This window comes from Acinonyx jubatus, chromosome A1 (genome assembly GCF_027475565.1).
Source record: "Acinonyx jubatus isolate Ajub_Pintada_27869175 chromosome A1, VMU_Ajub_asm_v1.0, whole genome shotgun sequence".
Classification (NCBI taxonomy): Eukaryota; Metazoa; Chordata; class Mammalia; order Carnivora; family Felidae; genus Acinonyx; species Acinonyx jubatus.
This window is the reverse complement of record NC_069380.1, coordinates 134,349,042-134,368,163: the sequence shown is the minus strand read 5'-3', so window position 1 is coordinate 134,368,163 and position 19,122 is coordinate 134,349,042.

Here is a 19,122-nt window from a genome sequence, read left to right as displayed (position 1 = left end):
CCAGAGCTGGGAATCAATGGCTTGAGTGTGCATCCTTCGTTACTTCCAGTACACTGCGCTACTTTTAAGGGGCCATCTTCATGACAGAGTGTTAGCACATCAAAGTGTCATCAAACACAGGGACAAATATTAGCCTTAGAAGCAAGACGATAAGTGAGGTTTTCTTTGGCAGATGCCACAACTCAATAAATTAATAGTACACATACGGCAACAGTCATCCACTCTACAAACCTATAATTAGGCTGAAAGAGGTAGTCTGGTCACCTACCACCATCATGGCCTTCTAGGGACAAAACCTCATCAAGCCTTCTAAAAAGTGTGACACCATGACCAAAATGTCCCTCTCTTCTTTCCTTCCCCTTCGTCATCAGTCATGACAGCAAGAGAGAAGAAGAGAGGAAGACCTCCTCAGGGAACTGGACTAGAAGCCAGGGGACCCAGTTATACACTCAGCTCTGTCAGAAACCAGCTATGTAACTTTAGGGGCGCCCGGGCAGTCGGTTGAGCGTTGGACTTCGGCTCAGCTCATGATCTCGTGGTCCATGGGTTCAAGCCCCACGTCAGGCTCTGTGCTGACAGCTCAGAGCCTGGAGCCTGCTTCGGATTCTGTGTCTCCCCCTCTCTCTGCTCCTCCCCTGCTCGTGCTCTCCCTCTCTTTCAAAAATAAAGATTAAGAAAAAAAAGAAAAGAAAAGAAACCAGCTGTGTAACCTTAAGTGAGTCATTCAATCTGTCTTTACCGGTGACGATAAAATAATGTCCATGAAGAGGTTTTGAAAGTATAAAGTGCTCTAAGTAGTTATTCACTCAACATTTAATACTAAGTTGGTTCTGTGCGCTTGGTCTCAGGGGGAATACAAGAATAGTTAAGGCATGGCGAATGTCATGGACATCTATTGTTTTTGCAAGTCCAACCTCTGTTAAGAACTCGCAGCTTTTCCTTTGAAGACTTACCCTTCCGCCACTTTCGTGAGGTCTGATAGGGCTCTCTGTCACAGTGCTGCAGCCCACAGGGGAGAGTAGGACAGCGAGGCCAGCCAGCTAATTAGAGGTGGCCATTGGTTCAAAGATGGACATATGGCCCAATCAAGGTCTATCAGAGGCTTCCCAGAGATGTGGTAGAGGATGGCTGGAACACAGTCTCCTCCTGTGATCCCTCAACATAACTGTACTGCATACAGCAGGGGAGCCATCTTCCTCATTGCACACAAGTGTGCAAATAGAAGATGAGACTAATATGCTGTGAGAAACAGGGAGGACAGAGGGATGGGCTGAGAAGGAGCCCTGAAGCCAAGTCAATTCCTGGACTGTTCGGTTCTCTCAATCAGTAGATTCAGTCAGTCTTACTATCTCAGAGGTGAGACTTAACACATCCTGTTTTGTAAACCCAACTCAGGGCTCAATTCCAACCTTACCTCTTTCTCCGAAGATTCTCTGGCCGTTTCAGCCTAGTGCAGCCTCTCTGGAACTCCCTTCTCCTCCCCAGAATTCTTGACTCTGTTGGGGTCTGTCGGTCCTGAGATAAGCTACGTGAAAGTGCTTAAGAAAGGATAAGGACTGCATGCATGGGAAAGTATCTGTTGTGAAGGTAAAAATGGTACCTGTTGAAGTGTTAAACATATTCCCTCATCCCCAGCTCAGGAGAACTAAACATGCTTTTCAAACTGCTATGAATCCCAAAGAGCGTTCCACTTGCTAATACCAGCACATGCATCATTCTCAAACCCTGCCTAGCCTCGCATCCTTCCACACTTGCCTCAAAAGAGCTCTGTTTTTACTGAGAATATGTAGGTCACTTCACCTTTCTCAAAGGGTCTCTAGAGTCAACCCTCTTCTCCTGTCCTCCCCTCCCACCCCCTCTCCCCACATTATACACCCTTTCAGGGTGCGCTCTCATTCTCCAAGTGCACCTCCTATGGGGCTGTCCCCTAATCCCAAATTGGAAGCCCTTTCCTTGGTTCCTGTGTTCAAAAATGCAGGAGTTCCTTTTATCTTTTTAAGGAGTAAATTTTTGTATAACGCCAAGCACTACCAATAACCTTCTACAGAAGTTATTAAAGGTAACTCATCTTTGCTATTCATAAAGTACTGGCCCTTGACTCGGGTTTTACACAGTAATCGATTCAGCATTGTACTGAGAAGTTGAGTTGCCGGCAACTTTGCCGAACTCCCACTATGCAATTACCCAGATAGTTGGAATTCCTTCGTTTTCCAGCTGGAAGGCTTTGTTAAGGTTGTATTATCAATATTGACTCAGGTTGATCTTTAGGTACTAGGTTGGTTTAGTCTTTCCCATAAATGTCAATTTTGGTTAGTCTCGCTTTATTATTGTGAATTTGCTATGTTGCTTTGCTAACCATATTGTTTTTTAATGCTTTTTCGTGTCAATAGGATTTTGAAGCCACAATTTTCAAGAACTAGATTTTAAGATCTGTATGGTTTGATATTCTAATAGAACTCTTTTATACCCCTGTGGCTGAATCAGATGTTTTTTGTAATTTCCTAGAAATGTGCCCACACTATGACTCTTCAGTGTTTATGTGTTTTTCATGAGTTTGTGCTATTTGTATAATTTATGACCTGGAATCCAAATTAAGTGTAATGAAGCCGCTGGGTTATTTTTAAATTTATAAGATATTATTTGACAGTATAAAATCATGTGAGCAAGCTCAGATTCTTCTGTTATCAAGTAAATACTGAGTGATTTTATGTTATGTACCCAGCAAATATCTACCTCAGTTTCTGTATGAGGAAAAGCATATTGATGATACCACTAGTGTATTATATGGTATCATGTTGTGATATAATATTGACATTTATTGTTTTGTTTAAAATATATTGCCATTTTATTATTTTTAATATTTATTTATTTATTTTGAGAGAGAGAGAGAGACAGCACATGCAAGCAGAGGAGGGGCAGAGAAAAAGGGAGAGAGAGATTCCCAAGCATGCTCCACACTCAGCAAGGAGCCTCCCACAGGGCTTGATCCCACAACCACGAGACCATGACCTCAGCCAAAATCAAGAGCCAGTCACCCAACCAACTGAGTCACCAGGTGGCCCAGGAATGTGCTGGCATCTTTTTCCTAGAAATGAAAGTACGCACTCAAAGAATAAGTTCATTTTTAATTTCCATAGGTATTGCCAAATTGCCACCTATACTGGATGCAACGATTTACACTCCTTTTGCTAAAAATGTAAATGACGGTTTCCCAAACTCTGGTCAAAGTGGGTTATGAAATCTTTGGCATTCTGATACATGACAAAATAGCATTTTGACATAATTTTAATTTGCATTATCTAGTATCAATGAGCTCAGCATCCTTCCGTATGTTTAAGTATTCTTTTCCAGTGAACTATCCCAATCCTTTGCAAATTTTCTATTGTATCATTCATCTTTGGTGATTTATAGGGACTCTATATATTAATGACACTGGCTTTCAAAATATACTTTGCATTGCGAGTCACAGGTTGCTTTCCTGGTTTGTCCTCTGTCATTTTTCTTTTGCTTTTTTTGTGTCTGTTGGGGGGGGGCATAGGGGACATGGGGCATTGCTGTGAAGACAGACATATGTCGAGATACTGTACTCTCAAATTTCAGACAGATCAAAGAATTACTCATAAAAAATGACGACAAAAACATGAAGCCATGGAAGCATTTTCCCTTAGTCTCAAAGTAGGGAGTGCCTTTCTGAGAAAGAATTAAAACCCCCAAAAGACCAATAAATCTGACTCTATGAAAATAAAATATGTCTTCATGATAACAGATGATGTGCTAACCCCAGTGCCTTGGAATGTAACCCTATTTGGGAATAGAGACCTTGCAGATATAGTTCAGTTAAAATGAGGTCACAGTAGAGTGAGGTGGGCCCTGGACACAGCATGACTGGTGTCCTTATGAGAAGAGCAGAGACACCGAGATAGAGACGCAGAGACATAGATCGAAGTGCTGCAGCAGCAGAGCCAAGAAATCCCGAGGACTGTCACAAGCCATGAGAAACGAGAAGAGATACAAAGAAAGATTCTCCTGTGCAGGTTTCAGAAGGAACATGGCCTGGCTGACATGTTGATTTCAGATTTCCAAACTCCGGAACCAGCAACAATAAATTTCTGTTGTTTTAAGCCCCTGGACTTGTGGAACTTTGTTGCAGTAGCTGAGCGAAGCCAATATACCAGCTTCCTTTCTTGCTTAATCAGAAAACTGGTCTGATCCTACGAAAGGTTTTGCTCTTAAGCACTCTGGGAAAACAAACAGAGGTAGAAAACACAAGGTAAATTTACAGAGGTTACAGAGACTTAAAAAGTGGCCTTCCCTAAAAGTACACTTACTGTGATGCACACAGAGTAGTGTATAGAATCGTTGGGTCACTATATGTACACCTGAAACTAATATAACACTGCATGTTAATTACACTGTAACTAAAAAAAGTAAATAAGTAAAAATTTTTAAGTGGGCTTGCCTCACCTTCATTTCTAAGTACCCATGCAGCTACTCCCTTGGACAATCCTTCTCTGATACTATTGTTATTTATTACTTGCTTCACCTAGAATACAAACTGCATACGGCAGAAAACTTTTTCTTTTCTCTTCACCACTATACCCAGAGGATACGCCTAACAGAGGCAGATTGATGGTACACCATCCATACTTTGTGGATGGAGAATGGATAAAAATCGTAAAGAATTCTGGCCCTTCATGACTCTGTGACCTAAGGCACGTTAGGTAGCTGTTCCAGCCCTCCATGTCTTCATCTGTAAAATGGGACACGTGCGTGCGCTGCAAGTTAGGAGGGGAAATGATCGGTGCTATGGGAAGTGGTGCGGTTGTTTGGTTTGTCTTCAGTGGGGAGGAATCAACCAGAGTGTAAGCTCTCCTGGGCTCTCCACCGGAGTCTGACTTACTGCTGTAACCCCAGGGGTAGCCTGACACACAGTAGATGGGTCAATAAATCAATCTGGAGGCAAGGGTTTTGAGAAATATTTAGAAGGGAATACCTGGTCCTGAACTGGATGTGGGGGGAGAATAAAAGTAGTGACGTCACATCCTCTCTTTATCCTTGGGAACTGGTTGAGCTGCCCGTAGATTTTGAAACTTGGGAAGAAAAGGAAATAACACCCCTCCGGGTCTTTTGAACTGGTAGGCCATAGCCTCCAACTTCTACCACCCCAGCCCCTCAGAAAAGAAAAGGCAGACTTTCAAAGCTGGCAAAATAGCAAACTTTGGTGTTTTAAGTGGAAACAAAAACAAACATTTACAACCCTTTTTCCACTTGTCAGCCTCCTCCGGGCAAAGATTTAATAAGTAAATATTTGCTTTCTGTTCCCTCTTGTTTTTCAATAAGAAAAATCCACACCACTTTTCTCTGAATGTAAATTGTATATTTTTTACAATTTAATGTATTAAATTAAATGTATTTATGATATTCAAATATATTATATGATTTCAGTCCCTTCTTAATTGTTATTTTATAGGTAAATAAAACCCAGAAATTTAAAAAGCTATTCATTCATTCACATTATCTAAAAGCTTTATTAAGTTTATTTTGGTAGAATTTTTAAATTGCTTTCCTTCTTGTTTGGAATATATGTTGAATAATTATTATGAAATAGCTAGATAAAAATTGCTTTCTATAAAATTAGATGTAACCAATTTTTGTGTTGCTATTTTGAAAAGGTCCATTTTTGTCAGCATGGTGCTTTAGCTATTTGTAATATTCATGCAACTATCTAGAAACGTAAGTGCTTGTCTCTTGTCTTGACTTAAACTAGACTACAAACAAGGCAAAGGTTATAGCACAAAAGTAAATATTTACATTGCCTCTTAAAATAACTCTGTCGTCTGCAATATTCCCATAAAATAGCATTTCCAAAACCAGTTCCAAGGGGTAAAAGCATAATTGGGTGTTTTTAAATTTAAAAAAAAAATTTTTTTTTTTGAGACAGAGAGAGACAGAGTGTGAGAGGGGGAGGGGCAGAGAGTGGAGAGGGAGACACAGAATCTGAAGCAGACTCCAGGCTCTTAGCTGTCAGCACAGAACCCGATGTGGGGCTTGAACTCAGGAACTGTGAGATCATGACCTGAGCTGAAGTCGGACACTCAATGAACTGAGCCACCCAGGCGTGCCAAAGATAATTTTTTAAGTTAAACGTTTCTTATTACAAAAATAAATGGATATTCAAGGTAGAAAATTGGAAATTACAGAAAGACATAAATAGAAAATGAAAATAATACAGTGTCACCAACTCAGAAGAACCAATTACCTACATGCTTCCTTTTTTTACCCAATATTATTTCATGAGCATGCTACCAATTGACTTAATTTTCCTCAAAAAACTTTATTTAAATCACTGTGTAACATTCCATGATACAGATATGCCGTAAGTTATTTAAATATTCTATTGTCAGACCCTTTGGGTTGTTACCAGTTATGGAAATAAATGAAGACCACCCAAACGAGAACAAAGGCTATTGATTCAGAACTTGTTGCAGCGAGGAAGTCATCCACCATCGTCTGCGTTTGGCAGAGGTTCAAAGGCAAGCAAAGGAATTGAAGGCTTTATAGTGGAAAGAAATGTCTCAGGCATGCCCTGATCAGAGGTCGTTGGCATGGGAAACTGGAGGTGGACTAATTAGAAGCGGGCACCATGTGATTGGTTAGGGGGAATGGATTTGGCTTTTTGTGATCGGTCCTAAATTGGAACGTGGGGGAGGGATGGCAAAATTATGGAAGCTGGCAGTCACTGGTTCCGTCCTTGCTGTTTGGGGCTGATGGCTGTGGAGGTTGTAGCTTGTCTTCCTGAAACCTTGCTCCCAAGTTGTGGGGCAGAAAGAGTTCCACTACTCTGCCTGCTCTGAGCATTGACTGATTATCAGTCTCCCACAATGTATATGCACCTGGATATGTACCATTATAAATTTTTTTTTAACATTTATTTATTTTTGAGAGACAGAGAGAGGCAGGGGAGGGGCAGAGAGAGAGGGAGACACAGAATTCAAAGCAGGCTGCAGGCTCTGAGCTGTCAGCACAGAGCCCAATGTGGGGCCCGAACTCACAAACCGCGAGATACTGACCTGAGCGAAGTCGGACGCTCAACCGACTGAGCCACCCAGGCGCCCCGGATGTGTACTATTATAAATAACATCGAGATAAACATACTTGTCCGTAAGTCTTCGCACATATCTGTCTATTTCTTCTTCATATGAACTTCCAAAAGTGAGATTGCCAAGTTAGAAGTTAATGCTTTTTTTAAAGAATTGTATTAAATTTTGACATTTTGGCTACGGGCATTTTGACAGTTTATCAACTTCTACTCTAAACAGCTATGAATGAAAATATTTGTTTCTCTCTACTTCTAGGCCAGAAGATTCCAATGCTAAAATAGCTTATCTGTTATTCAACTAGTAATCATTAACCAACCAAACCAATCAAAATGAACTTGTTGTTGGGACACCTGGGTGGCTCAGTGGGTTAAGGGTCCAGCTCTTGATTTCGCTCAGGTCACGATCTTAACAGTTGCATGAGTTTGAGCCCCGTGCCGGGCTCTGTGCTGATGGTGTGGAGCTGCTTGGGATTCTCCCCCTCTCTCTGCCCCTCCCGCACTTGCACTACACTCTCTCAAAATAAATAAATGAACTTTAAAAAACCAAACCGAAACAAAACAAAACGAATTTGTTGAGTATGGGCCATGTGTTCTGCTCTGCTAAGGGGTGTGGGATACAGATCATGTAAGACTTTGTTTCTGCCCTCCTACAGCTTATAGTCTAGCTAGGGAATGGAAAATGAATACAAGACATAGAACTTGGGCTGCTGATTACTCTAGAGAATGAGAGAATTGGGTGGTGCTTCCTTGAATGACCCCAACATTATATATATTTATGGAACAAGCTGTGACTATAAATGGGAAAGGAGAAGAAGGGTGAAGATGTGAAGATCAAGGAGCTAAAATGAGCTGGGCATTCAATGGGAGCATTCAGATCCTATGAGATTTGGTGCAAATTCTGTAATGGAATACTACCCTGTAGGTAGAAGTGAACATTGCTAGTGAGAAAAACTTGAGGATCTGCCTCTGTGCCCCAGGTTCCTCAGTTGTAAAATGGGACAATAACAGAGTTGATGTTGGTTCATGTTCAGTGAGTTAGCACAGGTGCTGGATGCCTTCCCCAAAACCCACTCTCCATCCTTCTGCACCAGGGCCCAAGGGGCTGACCTGGGAAGATGACATCATCAGGCTCCTTGCCTTGCCTTCTGGTTGGGCTCGGCTGTTGGGAGGCACCAGCAAGACACGAGAGCAGGGAGGAGTTTGGAGTATCTGGTCCCTGGGTTTCTCCCCTGGGTATCCTCACAGACTAGACATAACACGTACAAATTTGTGGTCCCTACTCCAGACTAGTTGGAAAATCCCAGAAAGGAAACTAGAAAATGAAACTAATAACAGCATCCCTGGTAATTCTGATAATTAGACCAACCACTATAGAGGCCCAAGCAGAGGCACAAAAATGATGGAGTCAGGGTCCCTATTCTCTGAGAGTTTAGAATTAAAGGCATTGGGCTTTAGGGAAAAAGAAAAAAAAATAATTCTATTCTGACTTATATCACCATTGCTTTGTTTTGCCTCTTCTGGACTCTATATGAATGGGATTGTGTAGTATGTATTCTTGTCTGGTTTTTGTTCAATGCTATATCATATTTTGCAGGTAGCAGTGGTTCATTCTATTTCATTGCTCTGTAGCATTCTTTTTTATGGTTATCACAAAATAGGGAAGGACTGGTGTCTTTCTCACATTTCTTTTTTTTTTCTTTTACGATTTTTTTTAAATTTTTTTTAACGTTTATTTATTTTTGAGACAGAGAGAGACAGCATGAACGGGGGAGGGTCAGAGAGAGAGGGAGACACAGAATCTGAAACAGGCTCCAGGCTCTGAGCGGTCAGCACAGAGCCCGATGCGGGGCTCGAACTCACGGATTGTGAGATCGTGACCTGAGCTGAAGTCGGCTGCTTAACCGACTGAGCCACCCAGGCGCCCCAATTTACGATTTTTTTTAAAGTAATCCCTGCACCCAACATGGGGCTCGAAATTACAACCTCGAGATCAAAAGTTGCACGCTCCACTGACTGATCCAGCCAGTCACCCCTCTCACATTTCTAATAAACCGCATTTTACCCACCTGCTATACATCCTTCAGTCTCCTGCCCTATCACAAGCAAAGAGAATTCGTTACCATAAATACTTTAGAAAAAAAGCATGTTTTATGAAAAATTGCTAATAATTTGCAAATGTTTTGTCGGCTACTGTGTGCTAAGACACTGTCCTAAGTGTGTTTTACATGTTTTAGTTCAATTAATCTTCACAAAAGCCTCAGGGGGTCAGCGGTGTTATTCCCATTACACAATAAGGAATCTGAGGCACCGAGAGGTGAAGTCACTTGTCTAACGTTAAATAGCAAGTAAGTGGCATCACCAGGATTTGGACCCAGGCAGTCTGGTTCCACAGCTAGTACTCTCAGCCATCAGTCACTCTACTTTGTTGCTTCCAACAAAGTTCATGAGCAGATGGCACACGAATGACTTCTGTGAAAGAAAAATCCATGGTTTTCACAAGCTGTGTAAGCAAAGCATCCACTTTGTGTATGGGAGGTGCTCAAGTCATATTCAACTAACATTGCAAAATGGAGGTGGAAAGACAAGGGAGGCAGCTGTTCCAGCCCAGATGTGAGCTGATACAGACTTGAGGGTCACAAAGATGAAGAGGAGTTTCCACAGTCCAATCGTTCAGTACCAATTTCTCATCGTGAGCATAGGGGAAAATCAAAGAGCAACCTATAGAGGAGGAGTGATACTGTGCAAGTGACTCATGAGAAATACTCACTGACATTGGCATGTTGACATCAGACACCTACAATAACATTTGTGCAGTATGTAATCTCTCCATATTCTCTGATTTCAAACTCTTAATCCCAAGGATTTCTAAGAAAATCCTGGATATCACCACTCATTGTATAAACAGCAACAGACTGTTTCCGTCACACTGTTGCATCTGGGTGGCTCGATCACATGGCAGGCACCGTCCACATACTTTTGAAGGTAGTTGTGCATACATTTGTCCCACTGTTTAACTTGGGCTTGCCCTTCAGCAAGAACAATCTGCAGAGTACCCTTGAATATTAACCACATTGGCAGGCTTCCTGATCACAAACAAGATTTAAACAGGGAAGGGCTGCTGTTTTTCGCACATTACTAAGAGACAGTATTTTCCCCACCAGTCATAAATCCTTCAGCCTCTGGCTCTATGCACAAAGATAATTCGCAGGCATGAACACGTTAGAGTGCAAGCTTTTCAACAGGTAAAAATAATTTTCAGGTTCATCCGTTTGTAACTTTCTGTGTTTGAGCTGCTCATAAAGGAAAAGGTAAAGAAAATGGTCATAATCCGCCATCTCAGATGTGGGATTTAGTTCAAAGTCACAAACACAATCTTGGATTTCAAGCGGGACTCATTAAACCAACAGTCCTAAGACTGTTGTGTTGCCATAGCTATAAATACTCTCCAGAGACCACTAGAACACCAAGCAGTTTTCAATGTATGAAAGGACTATGTTCCTAAATTTATATTGATGCTTTAAAGTGGGAACAAGGACACCTGGGTGGCTCAGTTGGTTAAGTGTCTGACTCTTGATTTTGGCTCAGGTCATGATCTCATCATTCATGACCCCATCATTCGAACCCCACATCGGACTCTGCACTGACAGCATGGAGACTCCTTGGGATTCTCTCTCTCCCTCTTTCTCTGCCCCTCCCCTGCTCACGAATGCGCGCTCTCTCTCTCTCAAAAACAAAGAAATAAACCTTAAAAGAAATAAACTGGAAACATACTTTTCTTCAAACATATTATTAAAAATTAAGGAGTTATAGGGGCACCTAGGTGGCTCAGTTGGTTAAGTGTCTGGTTCTTGATTTGAGCTCAGGTCATGATCTCATGGTTCATGAGATCGAGCTCTGCATTGGGCTCTGCACTGACAGTATGGAGCCTGCTTGTAAATTTCTCTCCCTCTATCTCTGTTCCTTCTCTGCTCACATACTCTTTCTTTCTCTCAAATGAAAAAACTTAAAAAATTTGAGGCATTACATATGTACAGTTAAAAAGAACTAACTTTTGGGGCGCCTGGGTGGCTCAGTCGGTTCAGCGTCTGACTTCGGCTCAGGTCATGATCTCGCGGTTTGTCAGTTTGAGCCCCGCATCGGGCTTTGTGCTGATGGCTCGGAGCCTGGAGCCTGCTTCGGATTCTGTGTCTCCCTCTCTCTCTGCCCCTAACCCACTCGCATTCTGTCTCTGTCTCTCTCAAAAATAAATAAACATTAAAAAAAAAAAAAGAACTAACTTTTAAGTGTGCAGCTAGATGAATTTTTATGTAGATACCCAGGTAATCAACCAGATCAACATATAACCCCTAGGGGGCTCCTTCATGCCCCTTCCCAGACATAACCATCTCTTAGAGGTAACCTCTATTCTGAATTCCACCAGCAGAGATTAACTTTTTAAAATAACTTTTTATTGATATAGAACAAATATTAAGTACAAAAAAGTGAAGGAATCTCAAGGGTAGAGCGAAATAAATATTTAAATACGTATACACCCATGTACCTACCATCAAGAACAGTATATAGAACATTCTCATACCCCAGAATGCTTCCTCATTCCCCTTCCCAGTTACTAACTGGCTCTTCTGATGTGATCCATTTTTGTAGGTCAACCTTGCTTAATTTTGCATGTTTGGAGGCTTTATATAAATCAGCTTGTGCAGTATGCATTCAGGTCTGGCTTTTGTTCAACACTGTGTCATGTTTTACATGTAATACCAAGTTGTTTTTTTTTAACTGCTCTGTAGTATTCTATGACTATATCATAATTTATTCTCATTTCTACTACACTAATGTTGACGGACATCTGGGTTACTGCCAGTTTGGGGCTATTATGTGTAAAGCTGCTAAGAACATTCTTGTACGTGTCTCTTGGTAAACATTTCTACTCATTTCAATAAGAGGCGCGGGTGTTTAAGAGCGTATAATAGGAAAACCTGACTTATTTTGGTAAGGCCAGGAAATTACTGCACTGCAGTGTTTTTTGGGTGATAATGCTTTCTGAATCTCAAGCCCGGAGTCAAGGAACACACCTCCTGTGTCTAGGAAATTAGTGGGGACCCTCCCTGCCTTTTCTCTCAGAAGTGCTAAGGCTAAAGATGTTTTGGCATTGGCTGTACCTGGACTATTCATAAGTGAGTAATTTAAATCCCTAACTACACTCACGGTTAGGACAACTACTATCGGGTAGGTGATATTTGTTTTCCTTTAGCTGTCAGCATCCAAATCCCTTCATACTTTTGGGGAATTCCCCGAGTGATGAATCTCGGTTGGAAGGCCCAGCTCTCGTACTGAAGCTCAACGGCCCTTGCCATCCCAGTCTCCTTTGTAACCGGAGTGGGGCAAGTGACCTAGTTGCCTCAATCCACTTCTCACTCTGAATCATCTGAATCTGAGTCATGAGTGCTTCCAGCAGAGTTGGTGGTACATTTGGCATGGAGAGCTATTCTCAGCAGATGGGGTTTTAGGTGTCATTGTGGACAATGCATAGGCTGTCGCATAGCGTCCAATGCGACGCCAGCCACCCCAGCAATGCTGTAAGCTAGACATCAGGTGCTAATAAGCCCTTCTTCTCCTTAAATCAACCACCTTTGCTTTCTGTGGCTTCTAACTAAGAACTCTGACTGCTGAATCCTCCTATTCAAATCTTCCCATAAATGATGATTACAAATATGTGTTGTTTTTACACAACCAGAACAAAAAAACCATAAAAACTATATGGAGTCACAAAAGGCTTTGAATAGCCAACACAATCTTGAGAAAGAAGAACCAAGCTGGAGGTATCACAATACCATATTTCAAGCCATATTACAAAGTTATAATAATCAAAACAGTATACGGGCACCTGGGTGGCTCTGTAGTCTGAGCATCTAACTCTTGATTTTGGCTCAGGTCATGATCCCAGGGTCATGGGATTGAGCCCCAAGTTGGGCTCCATGTTGAGCATGGAGCCTGCTAAAGATTCTTTCTCTTTCTCTCTTTGCCCTTCTCCCCAACTCGCACTTTCTCTGTCTCTCTAACACACACACACACACACACACACACACACACACACACACACACACACAGTATGGTACTGGAACAAAAATTAGACATGTAGATCAACAGGAAAGGATACAGAGCCCAGAGAGAAACTCATCCTTGTAAGGTCAATTAATCTACAACAAAGGAGGCAAGAATATGCAACTGGAGTAAAGACAGTCTCTTCAACAAATGGTGCTGGGAAAACTGGACAGCTACCTACAAAGAATGAAACTGGACTGCTTTCCTACACCAAACACAAAAATAGACTCAAAATGGATTAAAGACCTAAATGCGAGACCTGAAACCATAAAACTCCTAGAAGAAAACATAGGCAGCAAACTCACAAACATTGACCTTGGCCATATTTTTCCAGATATGTCTCAGGAAATATATTTTCCAGGCAAGGGAAACAAAAGCAAAAAAGAAATCATTGGGGCTACATTAAACTAAAAAACTTATGCACAGCAAAGAAAACCATAAGCAAAACGAAAAGGCAACCTACTGACTGGGAGAAAGATATTTACTAATGATATATCCAATAAGGGGTGAATATCCTAAGTATGTAAAGAAATCATACAACTCAACACCAAAAACAACCCCAAATCATCCTATTAAAAATGAACAGAGGGGCGCCTGGGTGTCTCAGTCGGTTGAGCGTCCGACTTCAGCTCAGGTCACGATCTCGCGGTCCGTGGGTTGGAGCCCCGCGTCAGGCTCTGGGCTGATGGCTTGGAGCCTGGAGCCTGCTTCCGATTCTGTGTCTCCCTCTCTCTCTGCCCCTCCCCCGTTTCTGCTCTGTCTCTCTCTGTCCCAAAAATAAATAAACGTTAAAAAAAATTTTTTTTAAATGGACAGAAAGCCTGAACAGACATTTTTCCAAAGAAGACATACAGATGGCCAATAGACACATGAAAAGATGCTTAATATCACTACTCATCAGGGAAACGCAAAGCACAATCACAATGAGCTATGACCTTACACCAGTCAGACTGGCTAGTATCAAAAGGACAAGAAATAACAAGCTTTGATGAGGATGTGGAAAAAAAAGAACCCTGTGCCTTGCTGGTGAGAATGTAGATTAGTGCAGCCACTGTGGGAACAGCATGGAGGTTCCTCAAAAAACTTGAAATAGAAGTACCATATGATCTAGTAATTCTATTTCTGGGTATTTATCCAAAGAAAGTGAAAACACTAATTTGAAAAGATATATGCACCCCTATGTGTGTTGCAACATTATTTACAATAGCCAAGATATGAAAGCAACCTGGATCCACAGATTGATGAATGGATGAAGATATGCTTATAGATATACAATGAAGTTATTGCTCAGCCATAGAAAAGAATGAAATGTTGCCATTTGCATCAGCCTGGATGGACCCAGAGGGTATTATACTAAACGTACCAAGGGAGAAAAAGACAAATACCACATGATTTCTAAGAACAAAACAAGCAAACAACAAAAACGAATAAAGAAAATAAATTGGTGGTTGCCAGAGGAGAGGGGGGTGAAGGGATAGGCAAGATAAGTGAAGGGGATTAAGAAGTACAAACTTGGTTATAAAACAAATAAGTCACTGGGAAGAAGAGTACAGCATAGAGAATGTAGTCAATAATATTGTAATAACTTTGTATGGTGATAGATGGTGACTACACTTATCATGGAGAGCACTCCACAATGTTTATAACTGTTGAATCATTATGTTGTGCACCTGAAACTAATATGACATTTTATGTTATACTTCCTTTAGACATTTAAAAAAATATACACATATTTCTCATTTTAATTGGTAGTACAAAAGGGTGTTTGTTGTAAAAAGAGAAACCTTGTGTGCTACTTATAATTCAAACTGTCCTGTTAAATGCCTACTATGGGACTAACATGTTGCAATAATTGTAGTTTCTCCAAAGCAACTAAATGGCAGGCTTAGCCATTAAACAAATTACAGGGCAAACAGAATTACGTCTTTAAATACATACCTGGAGGTGGGGTCTGTGATAAGCTTCTCCTATCTGGTAGCCTTTTTTCCCTTCTTTATACAGAAAGGGGGTTCCTGGGTGGCTCAGTCAATTAAGCATCCAACTTCAGTGCAGGTCATGATCTAGCAGCTTGTGAGTTGGAGCCCCATGTCCGGCTCTGTGCTGACAGCTGGGAGCCTGGAACCTGCTTCAGATTCTGTGTCTCCCTCTCTCTCTCTGCCCCTCCCCCTCATGCTCTGTCTCTCTCAAAAAGAAATAAACATTAAAAAAAAAAAAAAAAGTAAGGTGTCAAGTCTGTATCTTGTTAGTTGGAAAACGTATTCCCTGGTCTCCAGCCTTTCTTTCCTCCTTTCGCATTGGCATCTGAATACATCAAAAGCCATTGTGGAGATAGTAGTCTGTACTAGAATATACAGACTTCCAAAGAAGCCCTGGTTATATAAATGTACTCATTAATAGCTCAAGTTATTAATAATGAACTGTACTTCGCCTAATGAAAAGTTCTTATCGGTTATATTATCAGAGCCAGAAAAGTCAAATTAAATGTAAGCATTTTCATAGAGAATTTTCGTTTATACTAAAATTTGAGGTTATTTTTTAATCCCATCTGCTCTCATTGCTCAGAGGAGTTTAGTGACTTGCCTGAGGCCACACAGCTTGAACCTAGATTTAACTCCCATTCCATGCTTTTTATAATATGAACATCAATAACTTTAAAACAATTATGTAACTGAATTGTATTAAAATGAAATAGAAAGCATAAAAACCCTAAATTTAGAAAAATAAATGATCTAGTTTATTATGCTAAAACACAACAGAGTAGACAATAAAAATTTTTTTGTAAATACTAAAGCTCTCCTTTATATACGTATATAAGTACATGCCTCAGTAAGATGGGGGGCTATGCTCCAAAATGTTAACAGGGACTATCTCTTGGGGGTAAGCAGGGGTAGAAATATGGGCAATTTTATTTGTGTGTGTTCCAGAGGAAGAGTATAAGCTTACCTTCATTTTGTACATTTTCTACAATACATGTAGCACTTACATCCTTCCTGAAAAAGCCTTTTATTATTGTTATTATTAAAGTTAATTTGATATTGTACCTTTAAAATAGTCAACTCATCATCTAACACAACGAAAAGTGTGTTTTGAATATCCAGCCATTTACTGAGCAAGCATGTTCCTAATTTTTCACATATATTATTCCATTAAATTTTCACATTCGCTTCATTAAGCAGTAACTATATCCCCATGTCACAGGTAAGGAGGAGGATGCCTAGAGAGGTTCAGTGGTTAAGATCACACAGTCAGTAATGGAGTCTCGGTTGTGGCAAGCTCAGAAGTCTACCTTCTGCATCTACTGGGCTGCACCCTCCTTACCTTGAGACCACTCCCAGCTTCTCTAGTATAGGAGAGTCACTCTATCCTTTGCTGGTGCAGCCTTTCAGATACTCCTCTTATTTACTGATTGATTTTTTAATTCTTTTTTAATGCTTATTCTTGAGAGAGAGAGAGACAGAGCATAAGCAGGGGAGGGGCAGAGAAACAGGGAGACACAGAATTGGAAGGCTCCTGGCTCTGAGTTATCAGCACAGAGCCCGACGCGGGGCTCGAACCCACAAACCGTGAGATCATGACCTGAACTCAAGTTGGACGCTCAACTGCTGAGCCACCCAGGTGCACCTTTCTTTTCTTTTTTTTAATGTTTATTTTTGAGAAAGTGATAGCTGAGAAGGGGAAGAGAGAGAGAGGGGGCCAGAGGATCCAAAGTGGGCTCTATGCTGAAAGCAGTTTGAGCAGCGGCTCAAACTCCCGAACCGTGAGGTCATGACCTGAGCCAAAGTTGGACGCTCAACCAACGGAGTCATTTAGGTGCCCCTCAGATACTCCTCTTTAAAAACGCATTTAAAGTATTAATGTAGACAATGTAAAAATGATTATATGTATCATAAAAAGACTGGAGGGGCACCTAGTTTGCTCAGTCGGTTAAGTGCTCAACTCTTGGTTTCAGCTCAGGTCATGATCTCACGTTTCATGGGTTTGAGCCTGTGTCTGGCTCTGTGCTGATGGCAGGGAGTCTGCCTGCTATTCTCTCTCTCCTTTTCTCTGTGACTCTCTCAAAAAGTAATAAACATTGGGGGGGGCCTGGGTGGCTCAGTTGGTTAGCATCCGACTTCGGCTCAGGTCATGATCTCACAGTTTGTGGGTTCGAGCCCCGCATTAGGCTCTGGGCTGACTGCTTGCTCAGAGCCTGGAGCCTGCTTCAGATTCTGTCTCCTTCTCTCTCTGCACCTCCCCTGCTCACGCTTTGTCTGTTTCTCAAAAATAAATGTAAAATTAAAATAAATAAATAAATAAAAATAATAAACATTAAAAAAAAGAGAGAGACTGGGAGGATATGTTCCAAACAGTATATATTGACAGGTAGTAGAATTGACAGCAGTGGGACTTTTATTTAAAAAAAATTTTTTTAATTTTTTTTTTTATTATTTTTGAGAGAGAGAGAGAGAGAGAGAGAGAGAGAGAGAGAGAAACCAAGCAGGGAAGGGGCAGAGAGAGGGAGGCACAGAATCAGAAGTAAGCTCCAGGCTCTGAGCTGTCAGCAGAGCCCGATGTGGGGCTTGAACTCACAGACCACGAGATCATGACCTGAGCTGTAGTGGGCTGTCCAACCGACTGAGCCACCCAGGCGCCTCAACTTTTATTTATTTTTTAAAGTAATCTCTATACCCAACAAGGGGCTCAAAGTCATGACCCTAAGATCAAGAGTCATCTGTTCTACTGACTGAGCCAGCCAGGCACCCCAATAGTGGTGGGACTTTTATTTTCTAAGCTTTTACACAATTTTTTTCTTTAAAAAATTATTCTATAATAGTTTTTATTTTATTTAAAAATTTTTTTAATTTAGTTGAGAGAGAGAGAGAGAAAGTTGGGGAGGGGCAGAAAAAGAGGCAAACAGAGAATTCAAAGTAAGCTCTGTGCTGACAGCAGTGAGCCCAGTGTGGGGCTTGATCTCATGAACTGTGAGATCCTGACCTGAGCCCAAGTCAGACGTTCAACTAAGCCACCCAGGTGCCCCTACAATTGTTGTTTGTTTTTTTTTAAAAGATAAGAATCAGAAATAATTATATATTTTTCCCATATTGTCTATCTTTTGAACATTGGTGCATCTCAGTATCAAGTTCACTACACAAACCATTTCTAGAAATGCACATAACAAAAACGTGTATTTCATTATCAAGCCCTGGTTGTCTCATTTGTATCTCCCATTAGACAAAAGTCTTGGGTTTTCTGTATCACCCACTACTGTACCCTCAATGCTAGAGTAGCATCTGGCCAATGAAAGCATTTGGCACATAACTGGCAAATGAATGAGTGAAGAATACATACCTTCTTCTTTCTAAGTTTTAAATATATTGACATATTCTCGGGGCATGTGGATGGCTCAGTTGGTTAAGCATCTGACTCTTGATCTTGGCTCAGGTCATGATCCCAGGATTGTGGGATTCAGCACTGTGTCAGATTCTGTGCTCAGTGTGGAGCCTGCTTGAGATTCTCTCTCTCTCTCTCTCTCTCTCTCTGTCCTTTTCCCTTGCTTGTGTGCATACACTCTCTAAAATAAAATGTTTATAGATATATTGACATATTCTTATATTAAGTTTCAAATTAGAATACATGTTAAAGTTATCTGGAAGAAATAAAATGTACTGGAAAATATCTTTGCTTCTGAATCTCACAACTTGCCAAAAATGACTGCTATGGGTTAAATTGTATCCTTACCCCCCAAAAAGTTCTAACCTCTGATATGTCCAGAATGTGACGTTATTTGGAAATAGGGTCTTTGCAGGTGCAATTAGTTAACATGAGGGCATAGTAGAGAGGATGAGTCCCTAATCCAATATGACTAGTGTCCTAAGAAGATAGCCACATGAAGACAGAGACACCAGAAGGCAATGTGAAGGCAGAGGACTGGGATGATTAATACA